At 28.5% G+C, this 24294-nt stretch overlaps 1 protein-coding gene across 1 annotated transcript in view; it reads right to left on the bottom strand.

The window, feature by feature from the left end:
• The window catches only part of LOC107451820 (uncharacterized), a 288244-nt gene that overhangs the window by 189441 nt on the left and 74509 nt on the right, over nt 1-24294 (bottom strand). The gene's annotated exons all lie outside the window — the stretch shown is intronic.

Here is a 24294-nt window from a genome sequence, read left to right as displayed (position 1 = left end):
CTAAAAGTATAGAGATTGCCGTTTATGTTTTTTCTTCTTCCTGGAATTGTTCTTAGAATAACATACTATTTAAAATGGAAGGATGTTAAAATGATGGACATTGGTTAACATTTATTAATTTTAAAACATTCAACATGAATTTTATTTTTATTTAAATATAGGTGTGTTCTTTTTTTGTTTCAAGAAAAGAAAACGGAAAACTTTTCTTAAATAATAATAATATTTTGCATATTGAGTTAGATTTTAAGAAACTGTTTGCTTGTATCATTTTTGAATACATAAAGGTACATTTTGATGTAATCGTGTTAGCCTGTTTTACATTATTTCTGTGCTAATGTAGTGGCAAACTTGATCTCAGAAGGAAAAAAAAACAAGTTATTTTAATAATTAGACCTGTTTTTATTTAATATTTTAAGGCACATGATTAAGGGGACATATGAAAAAGAATTATAACATAAAATTGTGAATACATTAATTTGCATATATTTTAATATTCCAGGAAAACAAACAATAGGAAATTCAGTGGAGAAAGCTATGAAGTTAATTCAATACAGAAAACTTCGCAGTAAGTTAATTCAGTGGAATAAACTTAGCAGATTCAGGGGAGAAAAATTAGCAGAAAGTTATGTAGTAACTAATAAGGTTTATAATTTATAATAGTTTTTCGTCTATTATAATAGATTTCTGTCTATTAGTTTTTAATGAAGTTATTGGATAATATATAATAACTTCATTTGCGTGTATATTTAAAAGAAATGTAATGTATATTAAGTTAAAATCCCTTGTCACGAATTGAGAAGTAATTAGGTAAAAATAACAAAGAATAAACTTTTTAAAATGACATCGTGCGAAAGAATAATTAAATTGAAATTTATGACCGCCATACTTAAAATAAATATTCCTTAACCAAATATAAACAAAGAATATTTTTTATGAAACATGCTACAAAAGAAATTACTAAAAATTAGAAAGCAATATTACTTAATCATTTTCCAAAATGCTTTGTGCATGAAATTCAAATTTATGATCACCACGGTGTTATAAAAACACGCCATAAAGTATTGAATTTCAATAACGGAAAGCACGGACTAAGTTCATTTCGTGCAGAGTTATCAGTAATAACAGCTAATCACTAAGAATATCCTTCATTTAATTACCTAACACGAAAAAAAGGCATACAGTTTTATCTTTTAATTACTCAGAAAACATGTCTAAAACTAGGAAATAAGATTGATGAAATTTCAACCAACGTATCGTGACACTCAGAAATTATTACGCGCCTTCGACTTGAAACTTAGCAACCTACTTAACGAAAATAGAAGTAAAGCTCCATTATTGATTCATCACTTTATAAAAAAGGAAGACCAATTAATTAAAACCCCCAAGATCCACCAATCACGAAGCATTTGATGGCCGAGAATATTTTAAACGTGCTTGAATATTTTCTCGCTCTACCTTTCAAGCTGATCAAAAAAATAAAAATTTGATGATGTTAATGCAATTAAAAACGTTGAAAAGTGTTTCATGATGCGTTGAGTATCGCTTTAAGATTGGCGACGCAATCGGGAGAAAGAAAGAAAAAAAAAATCGCCAAATAAAGAACACATTAAAAGTAATGATGTTATCGTGTTTCGAAGGCGTTTGCGAAAACTTCACCATAATGAAGCAACTTCATGAAGCTTTCCTGTAAATTACCTGTTCTTTGAGCCTTGAAGAGCCTCCCCTTTTAACCCTTTTATTATTTTTTTTTCTTGTTTGGAAAATAACTGCACGGTTTCACACTCTTACTCCCAGTTCATTACAGTTAAAATGTTCTTTTTTTTTATTCCTCCTAACCTATCGTTTGCTTTTAAAAGAACAAGTTTTTGATTGAAACGTGAGATTGCTAACCCCCACCCCCCTCGAATGCAATTCCGTGCTCAAACAAGTGAATCGGTAGCTTTTCTGAATAGTTCAGTAGGTAGTTGATTTTTTTATAGATATCGTTTGCCTGCATTCGAATTTTTATGGTGAAAAAGGGGTGGACCTACAAAACATTTATGGGTCTCTGGGGTCATTCCAAGAGGCAGCGAGCCACCTGAGTTTGTCACGGTTAGTAGGTTTCTTCGAATTATTTCCAGATTTCATCGAATGAGAACAGTTTGTTATCTAAAAACTTCTCGTTGGATGAAATATGATAAATGTTGCAAATAGTTTACTAGGTTATAAGAATTTCATCAAATTTAAAATGTTAAGACATAAAACGAATAACAGCGTCAGATTTCAAAACCAGATAAATCAAATTTCATTCGTTCTTCTGTTTCTCTTTTTTTTATTTCGAATTTTATGTATTTGATTACTCCATGAGATAATGCGATCACAAATCTTTCTGGTTGGTTCAGTTAGTTACTTGTAAATTTTATTTTATTTTTTAAAAACTCAATAAATGAAACTAAAATTATGCTTATTTAACTCTAATCTTTATTCGTTTTTCAATTATTGAGTTATTTATCTTTTTTAAAGTTATAAATATAAACTTAAATGTTTCATATCTTTGAGGAATCATGCAAGTTTTATTTTATTTTCAACATCTTCGTTTATTTTATTTATTTTAACGAAATACGACTAAACTATAAATTAATTCTAATAGGTTTTTTTTTAATCATAATTAACAAAAAATGTCAAATAACCGGTTAGTTTAAAAGAACAAGTTTGTTTCTAATATAAGAAGAAACATAATTGCTATAAATGTACTACTGCATCTATTATTATTGTATCTATTGCAATACTTTGTAAAAAATATTTAGCTGAATGTACTAAATATTCTTTTTTTAATTTCTGATAAACGATTGATATACTTTTAAAACCAAATATAAAAATTGAATATTTTAAATTGATTTTTTAAAGCAATTCAATATGATTAAAGTAGGTTATTTATTAATATTTCAAATGCTTTTAAAAGGAAAATCTGAAAATAGTAAATATAAAATGAGTAGTTAGCTGCTGTGCATCTTTTTCAGAAACACTATTCTGTAAACATTGAGGAAAACAACATTTACAAAAACAATAATTTACGTAAAATTCTTACAATTGTTATGTACTGGACAAACTCAATACAATAAAAACAATAACATAAACATATTATTCGAAGTTATTATCCAAAAGTGCAGATATTTTGATTGGTAATTAATGCATTTAACAACAAAAGTATTTTTTTACGACTACAAAAAGAAAGAAATCAGAAAAAAATTGTTTGTAAGTGAGATAATTTGTTTTTCTTGGTCCGAAATAAATAACTGTTTAGATACGTTGTCTACAAAACAAATTTTAAACAATAAAAAGAACCAATAAGTAAAATTTCTTTGTCAAAATACAATGTTATTAGAATACAATACATTGTTCAAATACAAACAATGCAGAAGTCGAAGAGTTTAAGAGACTTCAAAACGCTTAATTTCATCTACTCTCGAACTAAAAAAAAAATAAATGGTATGTTAATCTCGTCTATCTCCACGAAACACGTAAACCTAAATAGCTCATTTGATTTCTGAGCACGAAATTGTCATTTATAGGTATTATTTTATCGGTAAACAAACACTTCGATCAAGGTAAAACAGACGAGAGTTTCTCTGAAAAACGTGCTGCAACTGAAATATTATCGTCTGACGTATCATCATGAATAATAACTTTCACGAGGAAAGCTGTGGTTTTTAATAAGCATTGGAAAAAATATAACGTTTTCATGATGAAGTTAAATAAGTTTTTTTAAAAATGCAATTAACATAAGATGTAAAAGTAAAACAAATCTACTTTTTTAATACAAAGGTAGTTCGTTCTTTTTGTTTATAAATTTCAATGGGTCAAAACGTGAACTATAAATACGGTGAATGTATGTTGCGCTTTTTCAAGAAATATGTACCTCTACACTAAATGAATTATGAAAAGTATTAATAACTATTGGAAGGTATATCATTTTTGGAAATTTAGGTCATTCTATGCCGCGCATAAATAATTGTTTAGAATACAAAACTGTTTTTAAACAGTATGATTTCAAAAATAAAATGTCTTTGTTTCAAACGCAAACAATGCACAACTAAGCGCAGTTATCTTAGAATCGTAAGCAGTCCCAGCAGCAGGGCACAAAAAATTATAGGATCTTTTTTTATGAGTAAAATAGTTCCATCAAAATAAGTAACACTTGAACTTATAAACTCGATTCTTTTACTGAATAGGCTTTTACTGAAAAGAAGTAGCCAAGTCAAACTCTTAGGTTTAAAATACAAAGTTATTGGTACAAAAAATCACATTCGAAAATAATTTATATTTCTATTCATATCATCTTATTTTGAATATTTTTTAATCAACTATAGAAACGGTAATTGACAATAAATATGGTTTTATCAAAATAAGTAACTCTTGGAAAATACAAACAGGGTTATTTTAAACAAGGCTTCCACTGAAAAGAAGTAGCCCATTCAAATTTAGGTTTAAAACACAAAGTTATCGGTACAAAAAGTCACATTTGAAAATAAGTAATAATTTTTAGTCTGGATATTTCTATTCATATCATTTTATTTTGATGTTTTTATTATTTAAAATAAAATATAGTTTTATCAAAATAAGTAACACTAGGTTATAGAAACTCAATTATTTTAGCCTAAGCTTTAACTGAAAAGAGTTACCCATTTCAAACTCATATGTTTTGAACAGAAATTTTTGGTAAAAAAAAAAAAAAAATAGAACAACTTTTAAGTCATACATTTTATTCGTATCATCATATTTTAACTACTTTTGATCAACCAAATAAACAAATATTTAGAAAAAAATAAGGTTTTCATGAAAATGAATAACACTTGGATAAAGAAATGAAGTGACAGTGATTAGGTTTACCAATTATTTTAATTCTTTGACTGAAAAAATATCCAATTTAGTATCTTAAATTTTGAACGCAAACAAGAAAAGCCATAGATGTAAAAATAAATAGATTAAAAACCATATTCTAATATTTAAAAAAAGTATTTTCAATATATTAGTGTGTAAATTAAACAGTTATTGAAGCTTATCATAACCTAATAATTATAGAGAAATGATAAGATTTCACGAGGATGCCTTTTTAAAAATTGACAATAGTTGAAACCAAGATACAAAAAAAATACTGTTAAAATTACTGATTAAAAAAAGGTTTTAACAGACTAAAGTTTAACTGAAAGGTACTGATTGCTAAAAAAATTAAAAATGGTTTTAAGACGTTAAAAACATATCACAGAGAAAAAAAAATCAATATAAAAATAATTTTAAATTATAATGAATTAATTTTTAAGTAATCAATTAACCTTTGCTACAAAGTGTTCTATATTGTAGGACAAATATCGAACACTTTGTGGCAATTTTTGAAAAAATTGCCACAATCCTCTACTGTCAAACTCAAACCATGTAAGGATGTTAATACTCTCTACAAACTACAAGAAACACGTAAACTTAAATAGCTCGTTCGATTTTTGAGCACGAAATTCTCAATTGTAGTTATTATTTTATCAATCAGTAAACAAACAATTTGCTCAAGGTGAAACATGCGCGTATTTTTCAAAAAAAAAAAACAAACAAAAACGTACTGTAGAGGAGCAACTGATTTATTATCGTCTGATATAACTATGTAATAACTTTCATGATCAAAGATATGCTTCTTTAATTAGAGAGGAATGCAGTGTTTTCATGAAAAAAGTTTTTTAAAAATCCACACACGGTTAAGAGGAAGAAAAAAATTAGATATGCTTTTCAAACAATTTTTTTTTTTATACAATTTTTCATTTTATTAAATGATAATTTAGTTGAATCAATGTGTTAAGCTGTTATTTATAACTGGGGTGGATGTATATTTTTGATCTTTTCTTGGAATTCTAGTTTTATTTTCTTTTGCAGTAGCAAAAAGCCGATTACGAAACACATATTTTCATTAAAAAAATATTTCTAACTTAATGACTAGCCAGCCGGAAAAAAATTTCATTCCATACATTTAGTTGACAATAATCTGTTTTTTTTTGCACCTCCTTTTTGGAAATATTTGGAAATTTTTTGAACTCTTATTTACAATAGAAGAAATTAAATATATGTTCAGATAAATGTAAAAGTGAATATAAGTTACATATAATAATTATAACCATATTTTTGTAAACACATTTTATTCCTTCCCCTTATTGTCGCTACCTTGAATTTTATGTCGCTACCTTGAATTTTATAGGTGGTCATATCAATGTATTTTTTATTAATATTTATTTTTAAATATATGTGTTAATTGTTATAAGTTGAATATTATGGGAATAATTCGGGGCATCTAATATTTTGTCTATCTATGCCAAAATTTAGCTAATACCAAAAATATTTGCATATTTTGAGTTCCATTAAATTCCATTTCCCTATAAAGTCGAAATAAGCAACATCTCTAACTGCTTCTCGCATAAAATTGTGTGCTCTGACAGTAATGATTTGAGTTTTAAAAAATTTATGATGAATAGTTATAATTTTTTTTTTTAAATTTTTAAGAGATTCTTGAAAATAAAGTGTTTTATTTAAGAAAAAATAACGCTTCGACCCTCCCCCCTCCATCGTGTCAATAAAAAAAGTAAACTAATAATATCACCCTTTTAAGTGCTTACGTAAAATTCGAACATCCCCTAATGAAGCGCTGCAGTAGTAGAAAACTTTATATCAGTATCACTATCCAGGTCAAAATTAAATTTATGAGCATTTAAATCAAATAAATTTGAAACTTTTTCGTTTGATACACGACCTAGAAAGGTAAATATATCCATACTTTAACATTCACATTCTTGCACGTAGAACATTTTAATTTATCAGCAAAATAATGCACTAACAAATATAAAAAGTCATTAAAAATTAAAACACGTCCGAATCAGTCGATCAGGAAACAAGCGACATTTTTTTTTAATTATTATTCCTAACAGAGAATCCCTCCCTCCCTGCAGATATTTCTTACCTTACTTTTTATTCTTTTATTTCACGGATGAAGAAATTAAAGAGAAAAAAAAAGTGACACTTGAGATGAAGAGGAAAAAATTCAAAGATGAATTCCACTTGTCACGTGCGATCCCCTCCCCTTCTCATTCCTCTTTTAAACTTCACGTACACACAGGTGTGACTCAAGCTAATCTCGATTTTTTTTCTTCTCTTTTTTTTAATTCAAAGATAAAATAAATGAATCTGAAGATGTGGACATGCTCTCTGAAGCGTTAACAAAATAAGCTATTATATGAGCGTTTTTTCGTGAATCATATGTGGTAGCTTTGGCGGGGTGAATGTAAAAATATTGTTCAACCAGAACAAAAAATTATTTAGGAAATCTCTGAGCAATCCCTGATAGAAACTTGATATATTTACAGTATGTTCATTAATCATTATGTATAAACACGTAATCATATACGTAAAAAAATTATCACGGTTTATTTTTACTTTTTTAAAGCTCTTAAAACGAATAACTCAAGATTAAAAAAAATAGAACACCCGATAATAAAGAAAAGAAACACTTTTTAAATTTCAATTATTTCGAATCAAAATTAGAATAATAATTCAGAACTTAATACGGTTTATTTTTACATTTTTAAAGCTCTAAAATGAATAACTCAAGATTCAAAAAATAGAACACCCGATTAGTTATAAGAAAGAAAAGAAACACTTTTTAAATTTCAATTATTACGAATCAAAATTATAATAATAATTCAAAAAATATTGCGGGTTAGTTTTACATTTTCAAAGCTCTAAAACGAATAACTCAAGATTCAAAAAATAGAACACCCGATTAATTATAAGAAAAAAAAGAAACACTTTTTAAATTTCAATTATTACGAATCATAATTATAATAATAATTCAGAACTTATTACGGTTTATTTTTACATTTTTAAAGCTCTAAAACGAATAACAATATTAAAAAAATAGAACACCCGATTAATTATGAGAAAGAAAAGAAACACTTTTTAAATTTCAATTATTTCGAATCAAAATTATAATAATAATTCAAAAATTATTACGGTTTATTTTTAGATTTTTGAAGCTCTAAAATGAATAACTCAAGATTCAAAAAATAGAACACCCGATTAATTATGAGAAATAAAAGAAACACTTTTTAAATTTCGATTATTTCGAATCAAAATTATAATAATAATTCAAAAATTATTACGGTTTATTTTTAGATTTTTGAAGCTCTAAAATGAATAACTCAAGATTAAAAAAATAGAAAAATAGAACACCCGATCAATTATAAGAAATAAAAAGAAACACTTTTTAAATTTACATTATGTTTTAAAATCTGTATAATAGGGTTCAAAATTGCAAGACTATGGAGCAGAACACTGGTAAACGTAAACTCAAAATTGGGTCGGTTGTTCAACGGCAGTGGTTAAAAAAAAAAAAAAAAAAATTTAAAAAAGAAAAGAAAAACAGCAGAATTTACAGACAAGATGCAAATTTATTTCGAAGAAAGAATTTTAAACAAAAAGGAAGAAGAAAAAAAAGCAAATCTACAGAAAAGTTTTATGTTGTTTTCTAAAGTCACTAGAGAATCATGAATAGAAATTCAAATAACACAACCACCTGAAATACAGAACTTAATATCCAAAATGCAGAATTCCCTTTAGAAATCTTTGCCACAGACACCAAAAGAGGACATAGTAGTTCGACATAAAGCAAAGCAAATGTTCAACCGAAATCCCATAAAAGTACCCTCCTTCTCCTCCAAGTACCCTTTCTACCCGTTTCACCCCAACAAATCCCCGTTTGACATAGTCAACTATTTTAAACGGCCCTCTCTGCGGCAGCTGGTCGGCGATATAAATATATTTCGGACAATAAATTTCCACGCCAAAAGCGCCGAGCTACTCTTTTGAATATATGTTTCCTTTTCGGATGCTGACTTAAGGTGCGGGGCGGTACTGTGGCGAGGCAGAAGAAAAAAAATAAATAAAAAGGTCAAGATTATGCTGGGTCACTTAATGCCAGGCATGCGTGGAATAAATTGAAAAATGGATTGGTAACATTTTATTTGTCAAACGCAGCACGTTTTAAACAAAACTATATTTTTCGTAAATGAAAAAACAATACGAAGCTGAGTTATGGTAGTCATTTGACAATAGAAAATAGATAGTGTTAGTATTTAAACCGCCCACTTCATTACGAGTGCGCAAATTTGCCTTACAGCTCGTCATTAAAAAGTATATGTTGTTATATGCTACCTGGTCGGTTACGATGTAGGATTCATTAAAATAAATAGAATTAGAATACGCTTTTCTGTTTAGTTTGGCAGCTTTCAAACACTAAATTAATCTAATACACTTTCAAATAAATTCCTTTTTAAACAACGAAATAAATACAACAATTACATTCCGTCTCTTAGAAACAAAAGAGCACAAATAATTAACTATTTTGACTATAAATTTTTTATAATTTACTGCTGTAAATTTGTAAAAATTAATAATGCTTATTAAAGTAATTTATTACATTAATAAACTAATATGTATATAAAAACGGGGGTTAGAATACTTAAATTTTGAAAAAAGAAAAAAGTATTCAAGTTTATAACAACTTTTTTTTTTTTTTTTCAAATTGCCTATTAAATAGTTTTTTGTATAAATTGTAAAATCTTTTCGTAGAAAACTTTTTTAAAAAGCATTGATCACGCATTTAAAAAGAAAACTAATACAATAAAATGACTTTTTGATATAGCTACTTAAATTAAACAATTATAAATGATATAAATAACAATTTCATTACAGTTATATTAAATTTACTAGTACCTGAAATTATATCGGGTAAATTTACATATTATATTCGGTTAATTTATTAGTGCCCGAAAATTGGATTAACCCAAGTACCTGAGTGCTAGTACCTGAAATTATACCGGGTAAATTTACATATTATATTCGGTTAATTTATTAGTGCCCGAAAATTGGATTAAAATGTAATACAAGATAAATTTTACACCGAAAAAAAAAGTAAAAGAAATCAAGGGCTTTGTTCGAAAGATAGAACCAACTGGGGATGATTTGTTGGAAATACTTTGACCTTTACTAAATTGCCATGTTGATGAAAACGAAAAAATTAAACATTAAAATAAATAATAGAACTAACAAATTAAAATAAAATACAAAATAAAATGAAATAAAATTTAAAAAATCAACAGATAAAATAAAGCTATAAAATAAAATTGAAAAATTTATTAAATAAAGATAAAGAAGTAACTGGGATTGTTTCCTTACAATAAAATATGGTCTTGAAAAATGTCCTAGTAAGCTTATCGATGATTAATTATTCTTTAAATCGAACTATTTCAAGATATTTATTAAAAAGCAATAAAATATCAAGGATTAAACCAACTCGCAATAACTAGCCAAAAATTCAAAAATTGAAACGTAATATATAATTCTACAACATAATTCAGGGCATTCAAATCGCATCTGAAACATAGTATAATGTATTAAAAATAGTACTTGATTAAAAAACTTCATTGACTTTCAAAAATAGGCACTTAATTCTCAAGGCTTGCCAGACAGGAATAAAAAGAAACAGAAATTATGGGAAATATAAAACGTTAAGTGGTCAACGAAAAATGGAAAATAAGGGTTAGGAACTAAGTTTGAAAAACAGCAGTATTGAGAGTGAAACGCAACTAAGGTGAAAAAACAGAACAAGAAAAACAACAATGTAGCCACATTGTATTTCAAATCACTTTTGATTATTCTCATTCACGTCTTGAGAATTGCCGTCTATTTTTGAGCGCTTAAAACATGTCGACTTTTATTTCTATCTGCAGATTTTTGGGAGCAATAAAAAATTTTTATCAAGTAATATCTTACAGTTTCGAGAGATTTTTATTTAATTTAAAATCTATTTCAAGAGGAAAATAAATTTTCATTACAAATGCAAACATATTTAGGGGAAAATGAGGAACAAACCAATCTTTTAACTAAGCTGACCTCTCTTTTTACCTTTGCTCCTCCTAAAGAACGTAATATAATCCTTGAAAAAAAAAGAAGCTTATGTCAAGGTTACAAAAAACAAGCCAGTGAAACCCTAGAGTAAGTAGGGTAAGGAGGCAACAACTTATGCAAGCAACCGCGAGAGTGTTTTTAACTGTTATTCGGTCGGAAATAACGAAATAAAAAAAAGTTAAAGAACAAATAAATATCCACAAGTGAAAAATGAAAGAAGAAACCACGAAGAGAAAAAAAAAATCACAACCTGAAATTCAGGTTTGCACCATTACACCTTTCCCCTCTTCGCCAAAAGTGCTTCCGATTGTCAGAACCGATGTTTGAGAACATCCCATTTAACGACTTCAAGACGATAATTTTTTTCGTTTATTTCGTTTTTTACGCATTTCAAGTGCTTCCCTTTGGGAATGTAAGAAGAAGAAAAAATTAAAATATAAAAATTAAGATTTTTTTCCCCCGGCCTCAACTGATTCCTCTACACACACTTATAACTTTTCAGTTTTTTTAGTTTATTTTTTTCATCCAGTTGAGCAAACCAGACGTTTTGTTGTTCTGCACACTATCAACGAGAAGCTTGAAAATTCAAGGACTTCTTTATGGGTAAGACGGTAAATAAGATGAATAAATAATAAACGACGCGGCAGGTGTAGTTATTGGAGTAGAGAAAATGCAAATTGTGTACGAGAAGATTTTTATTCTTTACCCCCAAAGGCACTGTTCATGATAAAGAATTGATATTGGGATTAGAGTCATTATTTTGGAAGTCGGAAGTTTCACATACAACGATGTTTTTTCTTTTTCTTTTAGTTCGCTATAAATTTAACACAGTCTGTAAGAAATATATAACATTTCAAATAGCAAAGCACGAAAATCTATCACCGATGTGCTAAATCTATCTACATAATTCGGTTCAATAATTTCGAATAATATTAAGATTGAATGAATAATTAAAAAATCTTGAAATGGATAGAAAAAGTATGAATAGAATAGTAAAAATGTAAACATAAAGATTAATATAATATTGGCTCTTTATTTATTTATTTTTTCTAATTACTTCGCCACATCTGATGACTTATCTTGAAAAGCTAATTTATTTTCTGAATCTTAATAGAGCGTGTGTGTTTGGTTATGCTAATGCTGCTTAATTTGAACTAAGCAGAACAAAAATCAAAATCAAAATAGCTGAAAAATAATATCATTTATAACAAACAAAACATATAATCACCTTTTATATTAATTCTAAAATTATAAAAATAAGTTAATGTAAAAATAAAAAGAAAATGAGAAAATTATAAAAATAAAAATAAGTTAATGTAAGAACAAAGAAAAAATGAGAAATTTACTTTAAAAAAAATATAAACAAATAAAATTTTTTTACAAATTGCTTAAAAATGTTTTTATGCAATTGCTCATGAAACTATACAACAGTGTTGCTATCCAACTAGTAACTCATAAAAAGAAAGTTTGAATAATAGATAATTAGGTTATTTTATTTTATAACCCAATTCTGGTAGTACTATCAATGTTTAACTCCGTAGCCTTGTAGTTTTGAACCCAACCTAGAAGACAAGGAAACTCCTGGATTAATTTCCATGGATTTAACTAATTTACATTTGCGTTACAAGAAGAAAACCACGAAAACCTCTTACGGTTAGCCTGGCGGCAAAGGGATTCGAACCCATCATCCGTCAATCGCATTGAGGATATTTTACATCAGCACTGTGGTAAGGGAGAACAGAACCAACCAGTCACCGCTGGGATTCGAACCTGGATTACCTTCTATATTCCTTGAGTCATCGCGGCGCATAATTAAGCACACTATGGTTTACAGTCTGATCCATTCTTAAATCCCAACTATCAGACCCTGCACCAAACATACAAAAAACACCGTCATTAAAATTCATGTTCATCAATAGCTAAATATTTCTTCTTCCCCTTCTACAACGTCTACGCTTTACCTAACCCTTTGGCGCAGATGGGGACACCAATGCGCTAATTTACAATCCAAGGGTCTTTAACGACTCGCTTTCTTTTTTGTAGATTTTGTGGGCTGTAGTTGCTCCCAATTATAATACAAGCTTTTATTTCTTTTAAAAGTTGTTATCTGAACTAAAAGAACGTCAAGAATGCTTTATTTATAAATTTATTTAAACTAAGTTATTATAATAACTAAGTTAATTTATTTAAACTATTTATTCTAACTTATCTCCTTAACCAGGATTGGAAAATGGCCTCCCTCTTTTTTTTTTTTTTTTTTTGATGCTCTAATTACAAGTAAAAATATATTTTGGAATTTTTTAATTATAAAAAGGTCTAATAGTTACTAAAAAAATTTATTAGATTCTCGGTGGAATTACAATTGTTCTAAAATATAAAATCCAAGAAGAGTAGTTTGATTTTTTTTTTTTTTTTTTTTTTTTTTTTTTTTTTTTTTTTNTTCGTATTTAAAAATTTACCAATAATTGATTCTGTAAATAAAAGAAATTTCAATGATGAACTACTTGTTTCTCTTAGATCTGCAATTAGTGCAAAGTTGAAAACCTATTGTTTGGCAGTGAGCCAGGTTTGGAAATTTTTACCTTCAACGAAGGAAAAGACACCGGTGTTCGATGCCGTATTTCATCACCAAAAACTATTAAAATGCATAATTTCTAAATTCCCGTTTGCACACTTTCGGAATATAAATTTGAAAATATAAATTTCACTTCGGAATTAACTTATTTTGACCTAAATTAATACAAAATAATGAAGAAGAAAAAAAGTATCAAAAATATGTTGTATCAAAAGGTAACTCCGGTTTAAAAAATAAATAAAAAAAACTAGATAAAATAACAGCTTTGCCCTTGTAAAGTAAGGAAATAATTCACTCAACCGGATAGGCCACAGTAGACAAAGAAAGTAAAATATGACATCCATAGAGGAAAAGCTCTGATTTGTTGAAAAGGTTATCATCAGAATTCACAGTAGTAAAGACACTCATACAAGAACAAAAAAAACTTTTTCCTCCAAACACACCCTGCAGAGATCACAAACCATTGCAGATGACATTACAAAGACCTTTTTACGAACCACAGATACACAAGCCACGGGGATAAAAGGGAAAGAAAGTTATTTGCACTGACTAGAGATGAGAAAAAAAATTATATAATTCTTCAACTATATATGTATATGGTTTTTTTCTTTCTGATAGCCGAATAAAGGACCTTTTTAAAGATGGGTTAAATATAAAAAATACAATAGAACAAAAGGGATATAGGGTTATAATCCGCCATGCCCCGAAGAAATGATAATGCTTTTATGAGATTTCTTTTTAAAAAAGAGACAGTCGTGTGGAAAATGTTCGTTCTATGGTTAACCCATAATTCAGATGGCTTTGAAATTTTGAATACAGAAAGACGGGCATAAAAAATTGCATAGGACTTAACAAAGTGAGCAATCAGTATCTTTTTTTTTTTTAAATTTTATGACGTAACCATGAAAAATATATATTGTACATATATATGGGTCATACTTCACAGTGTAATATATGTAGGTATAGGTGTTATTTTTCCTACATTTCAAGAAAATGATATTTTATAGATGAATAATTTCACCCGATTTCAACTTAAAAGTATTGCTGAGCAATATATGAGGTTGATTTTATAAGGTGAAATGGAGGTTTATTGACGAGGTTATTTTTGGTACAAAATATGAGCTCATTTTATATCATATGTAGTGTATTTTTTTACACCTATCAACCTCAAAAACCCCCTTTTTTTGTAAGGGTACGAGGGTTTTTCTATGGGGGGGGGATAGGAAGACGTTTTTTTTTTTTAAATTTGATGAAATTTGTTTTCTTGAAGAAGTGACTATAGTTATTCCGTTACTATAGTTAGTGTGACTATAGTTATTCCAGGGGTTTCCAACTTACATGAGGCCGGGGGTCGCAATTAAAAACATTAGTCAAATGGCGGGCCGCAACTTCATCAAAATTTTATATAGGACACTTTTATGTTTGAAAGAACATTAAATAATAATGTCAGATTTTTATCAAGTTGTACAAAACAAATGTATTGAATTACAAATTAAAATAAGAAGTAGATTTTTACCTGAGAAATTTTTTTTTTTTGCACCGTTGATATTTTAATTTCACAGAAACGAAGAAATTAGGATTTTTTTTAACAAAAGAAAAGTATTTTAAACCCATATAGATTTTTTACGAAAATTCGCGGATCACAAAAAAAAAAAGGCCTTGCAGGCCGAATGTGGCCCGCGGGCAGCCAGTTAATAACCACTGACATAGACTAAATATTTGTTCAAAGTAGATACCAGGAAACGGTTTCGTCAAAAATGAAGAAAGCTTCTTGAAATTTGGGCATCCATTTTTTACAGGTTACACATTGAGCCAAATGGCCTCGGAAATATGAGCGGTAAAGAGCTTGCAGAGCTCCCCAGTGAACACCATTCATTTTTTAAACATTTTGTTCCCTTAAAATACGTTTTAAATTCTATTACATAATATATAAACATAATTTCCCAGAATTGAGAACTAGACCTTTTTAAACTAATATAATTAAGACAAAAATAAACTTCACAAGAGTATTTTTAACTAAGAAATAAGAGGGCGTAGAGTGAAGAATCAGAATTTACGAGAGACAACAAAAGGATCTCAAGCACAAAAGCAATCAAGAAGTTTTGAAAACAAGGGGAGCTTTTATAGGGAGAATTGACTAAATCTTTAAACAGCTGTTGAAACTTTTTAAGTGTTCTTTTTAAAAGCGAACGGTCAAGTCTTGCGACATCGCCAATAAAAATAACCAACAACGAAACGCACTTTACTCTCTAACAAGGAAACTGGCAGGGAAAAGTGGAAAACACTGTTTTTAAAAACTTTCCCAAGTAACGAGAGATAGGTAACAGGAAGTGTTATTACCGCACGTGGTTATCGATAACAGAGGAAAATGTTCTAATTGTTATTTTAATGAAAGGTTTCGGTATGCAAAGGAGTTATGGAACAATTGCTTACGAAATCTTCAGGTTGCGCTAATTAATTAATCATAGATTTCGTTGCAAAAGATGGGAGGAGGACTGAATGCGAAGTATGAAGATTTTAAATGGTTTTTACAGCGATACAGTGCCTTAATACATCACATAACTATAAATAATTAACCGATAAAATCCAGTATTCGCTCCATAACTTGATATCTTACTAAATTACAGATTCTTTACATCTTAACACGCATAAGTAGGTCTATGTCTTAACATAGCATTATAAAGAATTAATGGAATACACACCACCCAACTATTTTATAACCGTCGTTGAACAGCCTACTCAATTTTATGGGTTTACGAGAACTAATGTTCAACTCCGTAGCCTTGCAATTTTGAACCCAATCCAGAAGACAAATGAACTCCTGGATCGAGTATTGGGAGAAATTTTGCCTTCATAGAGGGCTTTTTGACGGAACTAACCCGCATTTGCGTTACATGGAGAGGAGGACCACGAGAACCTCCTACGGTTAGCCTGACGGCAAGGGGACTCTAACCCTTGCTCCGTCAACCACTGCGGATATTTCAAGCCAGCACTGTGGTCGATGCAAGCCAGATGCGGAATCCGCATCGACTGGGATTCGAACAGGCGAACCCTCTATCCGGCTCACCACCCAACCATAGGCAAAAACCTAAATTTGTTTTGTAAAGCTCTATTGATCATGGAAATAATTTTGACCCCGGCAAAATGACGTAGGCAGCAGCTGAGATGGTACCCCTCTCTCACCACACTTCCACATCACAACGAATAAGAGGATATTAACTACGATCGATTTAATAGGCATCGGGCTGTTTAGCCAGGATCGAACTTAGGGTCCCCATTACGTAATAGATATCATTGGTTATTTGAAGTGATTGAAAACTATTGTATAAAAAAAATCAAGCAGAACAATAAAATGATTAAAATTAAACTCAAAACCACAGGAGACCAAAAAATTCCGTATTAAATATTTTTATACAAAACCACATAAAAATAAAATAAACAAAATATAAATAACTATAGAAATGTTTAAAAAAACGAAGGAATTAAAAAAAAAAAAATTTTTAGTTCCTGAAATTAATAGAAAAAAAAACTAAATGCTCCAAGTAATTCTAAAATAAATTGAAAAAAAAATATTCTAAATAAATTTAAATTGAATAAAGAAAATTTTAATTCCAAATAACTCCGAGATGAATTTAAAAAAAAATATTCCAGATAATTTTAAAAAATGAATTCGGCAATATAAAATTATCACTTAAAGTTTTATTTTATTTTTCATTTTTAAACAAAACCTCTCAGAAATATATATTCTCAAACGCGAAATAAGAATCGCAACAGCAATGACCCAAACGCGGGCCTCAACCATTAACTTTATTGGGTCCAACTTCAGACAAAAGAAGGGGCCCTTCAGCGCCCCCTGTCGATTTCTTTCCCTGTGTTGAGATAGAGACACCCCGGGTGAACCATGTTCATAGATAAAATGAATGATGTGTTGATGGCAAGAGAAAAAAAAAATCTTTTTTAATAGGCTTATAAAGTGCAGTTACCATAATGATGGGTGTCGTATTGAGTAATGATGCGAGGCAGAGGGTATTGGTGATGACAGTATCATACTGTTGTCTTTTTCTATTTTTTTTATCGTCAGTAACTTCACAGTGACTTAAAGAGAAATAGTGTCAGTGGTAGTTGGTGATATCATTGGTAAATGAGAATTTGATGCTTGATTGCATTTTTTTTTCTTAAACTTTCGCAAATTTAAACGATGTTTTTTTTTTCGTCTGAAAAAATAACTATTAATAGATTTCTCCAACTAATGAAGATGCTTATTGGGGATGCAAGGTAATAAAGTAGAAAACAGAACGAAATGTGGTTTAAATTATTTAAGTTTGTCTCGCAATGTTTTCATAAATAAACAACAACAAATCACACACAAACAAAAAAAACAACAAAAAAAAACACGTTAAGCTTTATGCTTTGAGGAAGAAGTCACCAATAACAAATGAAGAAGCAGGATAACCACCAAGCTAAAAAAAAATATGAAACAATAAATAAATAAAGATTAATAAAGCAACACATTAAAAACGAATGAAGAAGCAGGATCATATATATTGGTAATCATATTATATTGACATATAATATGATTACAACCGTGCTAAAAGAAATAATGAAACAATAAATAAATAAAGATTAATAAAGCAAAACAAGAAAAGCAAATGAAGAAGCAGGATAACCACCACGCTAAAAAAAAAATAACGAAACAATAAATAAAGATTAATAAAGCAACACATGAAACAACTGTATAAATGAAGCAGCACATCTGGAGTATTGCATGAAGCAAGGTATAAATGTAAATGAATAATATAAATGTAAATGTAGCGTATGAAGCAACCCACGGTAAAACCGGATAAATAAAATTACAATACATTTCTGTTTCAAGTTATTACTAAATTAACAAAAAGAAAGAAGAAAAAAACTTTATCGCATGAAACTTCATTTCAACTTTTAATAAGAGAAGGCTTGAGCCAATTTGCTGTTCATATTTCTTTACTTTTCTGAACTGGGCAATCAATATTTATATTTTACCAGCATTAAATCTTGAATGATATTTTAAAAGCCTAAGATAAATTGGCCAATATTTTATAGATCTGTTGCTTCGAGGACACTATTTCTGTAATCTATAGCATTTTGACAAATATTCCAGCTGTTGCTTCCACAAAATTTTTGTAGCCATGTAGCCTATAGTATTTTGGTCAATATTCTACACCTCAGTTACTTCCTGCACAATATCTTCGCAGCCTACAGTATCTTGGTCTATACTTTGCTATATAAGCTATGTTACTTCCAGACAATATTTCGGCAACCTATAGTGTTTGACCAATATTCCTTAGATCTTTTGCTTCCTCGACAATATTTCTACAATTTATAGTATTTTGACCAATAATTCAAACCTATGTTGTTTCCTGGGCAATAGTTATGCAACCAAAGTTAGTTCTGTTGCTTCTTCGACAATACTTAAAAGTTTTTCCGCCAGTATTTCATAGCTTTGTTAATTCCTAATCATTTTTAGCAACGTGAATTAATTAAGTCGATATTCCATACCTCTGATGTTTTTCGACATTATTTCAGAAATATAAAATAATTTGACTAATAATTTACATCTGCGTTGCGCTTTGTAAAATAAAGGATCTTGCCACTATGTGTTCATATGATTACAAAATCTTTGGGAAAAGTCCTAATAAATTATTCATCGACAAACCGACATTTAAATTGCTCAACAACATTCTTCAAAAGATAAACATACAATGAAAAATATTATTAAAATTTGAAAGCTTTAAAAATATTACTCAAAAAATAAAAATTAGCATGTTCATTACTTTAAAATAGTATAAACAAACATATTTCCCAGTAGTACCGAATCATCACACAAAAATTTATCATTAATAAAGGATCAATGTACAATAAAAAGGATCTTAAAACTATGTGTTCATATGGTTATAAAATTTATAGAACAAAAATCCTTGCGAAATGTCATGATAAATTTTTCATTGAAGCGCAGATATTTAAATTGCTTACAAACATTTTTTAAGGATTAACAAGAAAAATATTACTAAATTTTGGAAGCTTACATAAAAAATAAAAATTGGCATAGTCATAACTTTAAAATAGGGCAAACAAACAATATTTCCCAGTAGTACCGAATCATCAGAAACGAATTTATCATCAAAACCATAAATAAAAATTTTTGAAGAAAAGTTTGTCTGAAACAGCAAAGAAACTTAGTGGTTTTCTTATAAACAAAAAGGAAAATAAGCTGAAATCCCTTTTCCAAATAAGTCTAAACAGAAATGGAAAATATATATATAGATATAAAAACATTGAAACAGAAACATTAACTTCCAGTCAGCAATGTACCACCGTCAAGTGACATTTTTATTGCAATTCGTCTACTGAAAAAGTTAATAATGAAAATAAAAGGAAAGAGAGGAAATATATATGTATAGAGAAATGTTTTTCTTAAGGTTTTGTTTTTTAAAAATTTTATTTTAGAAAAGTATCTTTGAGGCACAGTTAGAAAGTGCTTAGAATTTATCTTTAATGCGTTATATTTGTTTCGAATTCATTTTTACTATAACATTCCAAAAGGAGAAAAAAAAAAAGAAGAAAAAAAACTCCGATCAATAAATTATAATTTCAAATGCATAGTTATCATTGTTATAAATTTTATGTCACTGCATAGTTACCATTGTTATAAATATTATGCAACTATGCATAGTGATGATTGTTATATATAGTTATACATAATGTGTAACTATGCATGGTTATCTTTGATGAATAAAGATCTTAATATCAGAAATGTAATTGCTAGAGGAAGAAATTATCTAAAAAAAATTTGGGAAGAAATCGCAAGAATATGACGCACCCAAAAAAGGGGTTAATTTATAAGTGCTTTTCGAGATTCAAGTGTTGTAACAAATAATATCGTATTAAAGGCATCAAGATTTTAATAATATGTTGAAATTAGTAGTGACGTTACGTCAAAAATTGAGTGCGTCAAAAAGTACTTCTCAAATGGGCGATTAGAATTTCACATTTCTTAAAAATATCGTTTGAAAAATATCGGGATTTAAAAAACCACCACGGATATCAGTAGCAATAACTGTATAGTCGCGTTAAAAAGGGACAAATAAATACAAGAATTGAATCTTGAGCGTTGTTAGGGATTTTCAAAAAAAAGAAGAAAAAAAATTGAAAAAATTCGCAGCAAAATAGCCGATCGAACACTGAAACGATCGAAAAACGGCATGGATTTACGATGGAATTAACACAAATCGAAAGCATCAAAAAGTGATTACTCAAATGAGTGTTTCAGATTTTGAATGATATCCGTAATGATATCGGAATTTTACATATCATTAGCTAGGGTTAACTTTTAATAAAAATTAATATCAATGTATATGCACCAAATTGTATTACCTATTAAAGTTTAAGAAGTGATAATACTCTTTGCAATAAAATTAATTTCCAATTGTGTAGCAAGTTTTCTCAATATCACGATTCAACGCGCAGCAATAGTTTTAAAATAAAAACAAAAATTAACCTTGGATCTTGAATGCTTTACAAAATTACCGAAAATATACTAAGTGAAAAATAAAAAGTAAGCACAAAAAATAATAATAATAAGTAGCTGAAACGATTCAATTAAAAGTTTACAACAAACTAAGATAAATTCTATTAAGATAAAAGATTAAAGGAAACAAACTATTAAGATAAGAGATAAGAGGAAAATAAATGGTTTTGAAAAAACTGTGGTACGTTATTTGAATTTAATAGTTGAGCATTTAATCATGGAAAAAAAGAGAATTATTTTATTGCATCATTTATAAAACTAAAAAGAGTTTAAGAGTAAGAAGAGCGCCGTATTATCCGAAGCCGATTTACCAGATCATTCAATTATCCGTAACGTTTAAGGACCATGTGTTTTTACCACCTTCTCAAAAACTTTTTTGTTTTTCAGGAAAATAGTTTTTTTCTTGTTTTGTTTATATATATCTGAAAAGGGTTAAAAAGAAATTGCTTAGTTTGTCCTTTGATGGGTGAGTATGACCTTGAAAAGAACCTCGAATTCATTTTGTCCAGTTTCAATATGGCAACAGGTTTCTGATGAAATTTTTAAAAATTTAAACTTTTAAACACGCCACTTGTAATATGCTATATTAGGCACTACTACAATTGCCTAGAAAAACTGAGATGGGCTGCTACTTAAAAATATATCTATAGCCGTTTTATAAATTTTTCCATTATTTCGTTATCCGGATCAGTTTTGGTCCAGATAATCGGCGTTCCACTGTAATTGCTTTTCATAGAAGTTATTTTTTTCTTTTCTTCTAATTATTTAACTCACAACTTTTAAATGACAATTTCAATAAAGTTTCAGAAAGGTAATAGTTAGAATGAAACTCACATCACTGAGCTAACAACGAAATATATATTATCGTATTATTAGTCATCGATTGAAATTATTTCGGGTCTCACAAAAAATAAGCATCAAGTAATAAAATAAATAAAAGACAAAGGAAAATAATTCAACGTTGCTAAGTAGAATAATTCAAAGGATAAAACGTAGATGCTTTTTTTTAATCAAAAACTTAAAGAGGTTCTGTTGCAAGGAAATATTTTGAAAAGGAGAATTAAATAAAATTTAAGAATAAACAAAACAGCAATACAAGTTTTTTAACTGTTTATAACGACTGTAAAGATATTTTTTAAAAAAATTAATGCATAAATAAATAGCATTTGTTAATTAAAATTCACAAAGTCATGAGATTTTCAAACAAAAGTTCTAAGAAGTAGCATTACATTACTCTAATATATTTATGAATATTAAAAAACAAAAACTAAATAAAATTAGAAATACTATAGTGGAAGCTTTTAGTAATTTAACTGCTGAATCACAACACATAAGACACATATTTAAATATTTAGAGCATAAATATTAAGCACGAGTTTATTAAGAAATCACTAAGTTATGAGATTTTTAAACTTAAGTTCCAAGGAATAAGATTACGTCATTCAAATCCGCTTCGAAGAATAAATAAGCTCAATGATTTTCAGCGTATCCATCATAAACATTTTAGTTGAATAATCGCTTAAAACCACAACCATCATTTATCAAACTATTATAGACATAACAGGATCTTAACAGGAATCGCATATTAAGTGATCAATAACATCAACAAATATACGCCAACGCAGGATCAAAGGGTAATATAATGGAATCAAAAAACGCCGACGTCATAAATATAAACCTTTCGTTTCAAATAGCCTTTATCACGTGCATGATGATATCACTCGGAATCAATCAGCGCAAATGACAGGAAATCCTCTTGTGCGCAAGAACACTTATGCCAAAGCAGACGATTCTGATCTAGAATTTGTAAATTTAATTTTTCTCGACGTTCTAACAAAAGCGACGGTTACAAAATAAAAATAAAAAATGGCGTTATGAGTGATGTCGAGCTAATGGATAAATTGTGATGAATAAAACGATGTTTAATTTGTTTATTCTTGTTATCGCGATTGTTATCAATGAGTGCCAGGCGACGAAAAGACTTTGCGTTACGTAAATAAACGTTTAATAAACATGCAATCCGTTGAATTAATAACTGATTAATAAAATATGAAATAAAATATACAATAAAAACGAAATTGGTTTTATTTTAGATACATTTATTTACGATTCATAAAAATTCTTCTAAATTGTCTTCTTTTTATTATCGAATACAAAATAAAAAGTATTAATGATTTCACGTGATGCTTTCCAAAGTAGACCATAAAATAAACTTAATCTGATAAAACGGCTAAACAATTTTGAAAGAAGTCAACAATAAAAAATAAATATTGATTTAAAGATACCAGAAAGAGGACAAGCAACATAAAATAATTTATAGGCGGGTTTTATTTAAAAATGAATGATAAGATTTTCACCAGTGTTGAGAGACAATGGAATTCTTAAAATTGTTATAAAATAGTCAGAAAATTTCGATATTTCACGATTTAACGCGGAATTCTTTAGTAACTAATTTACATGATTTTTTTATCCCCCAAAACTTTCGTTTACCAAATAATATTCATCAACATTCACAATGATATCGCAATAAATATTTAGGTAGTATAAATATTATGATAGCGATGTTAAGAGAAGCGATAATTTTCGTCATCGAAAATACTTTTAACTTTATAAAAATCAATACTTCGCGATGAATCGTAACAGCTGTAAAAGAAATATCGAAATGTTAAAAAATATGAATAAATCAATTACATTAACTGCAATTGAAAAAAAGGAGAAAAAATCGTAACACGAATTTACGATGGTATGGAGAGAGTTGAAAAGCGATTACTCAAATGCGTGTCCATGTCGTAATATATAAAAACTAATTCGATTTAATTGTAACTAAATAAAAAAGGGAGCATATATATCACATTGAATATATAATTCTGCTGTTACAAATCGGAATTTTCTTCAAAATTGCTACTAATTAAAATATAAGTTTTAAAAAAAATGAGAAAAAGCACTATTTTTCTAGCGAACAATCTTTTAAATGTTATCCACTTCGGAATTACTTTCAAAATTACCAATTTTATACTTTTGCATTTGCCTCAGTTTAGTTCTTTCTAAAATTATCATGGAATATTTTTTCTTCTCGAAATTTATTTGAAGCTGAGTTTTTCTCGAACAAATATGTTTTTAAAAAAAGTCGTTATTGAGCGAAAACGAGAACTTAGGATGAAAAAAAAAAAAAAAAAAA

Source organism: Parasteatoda tepidariorum, chromosome 9 (assembly GCF_043381705.1).
Source record: "Parasteatoda tepidariorum isolate YZ-2023 chromosome 9, CAS_Ptep_4.0, whole genome shotgun sequence".
NCBI classification, from domain to species: Eukaryota; Metazoa; Arthropoda; class Arachnida; order Araneae; family Theridiidae; genus Parasteatoda; species Parasteatoda tepidariorum.
The sequence above is the reverse complement of the archived record's forward strand: the minus strand, read 5'-3'. Positions and strand labels throughout refer to the sequence as shown.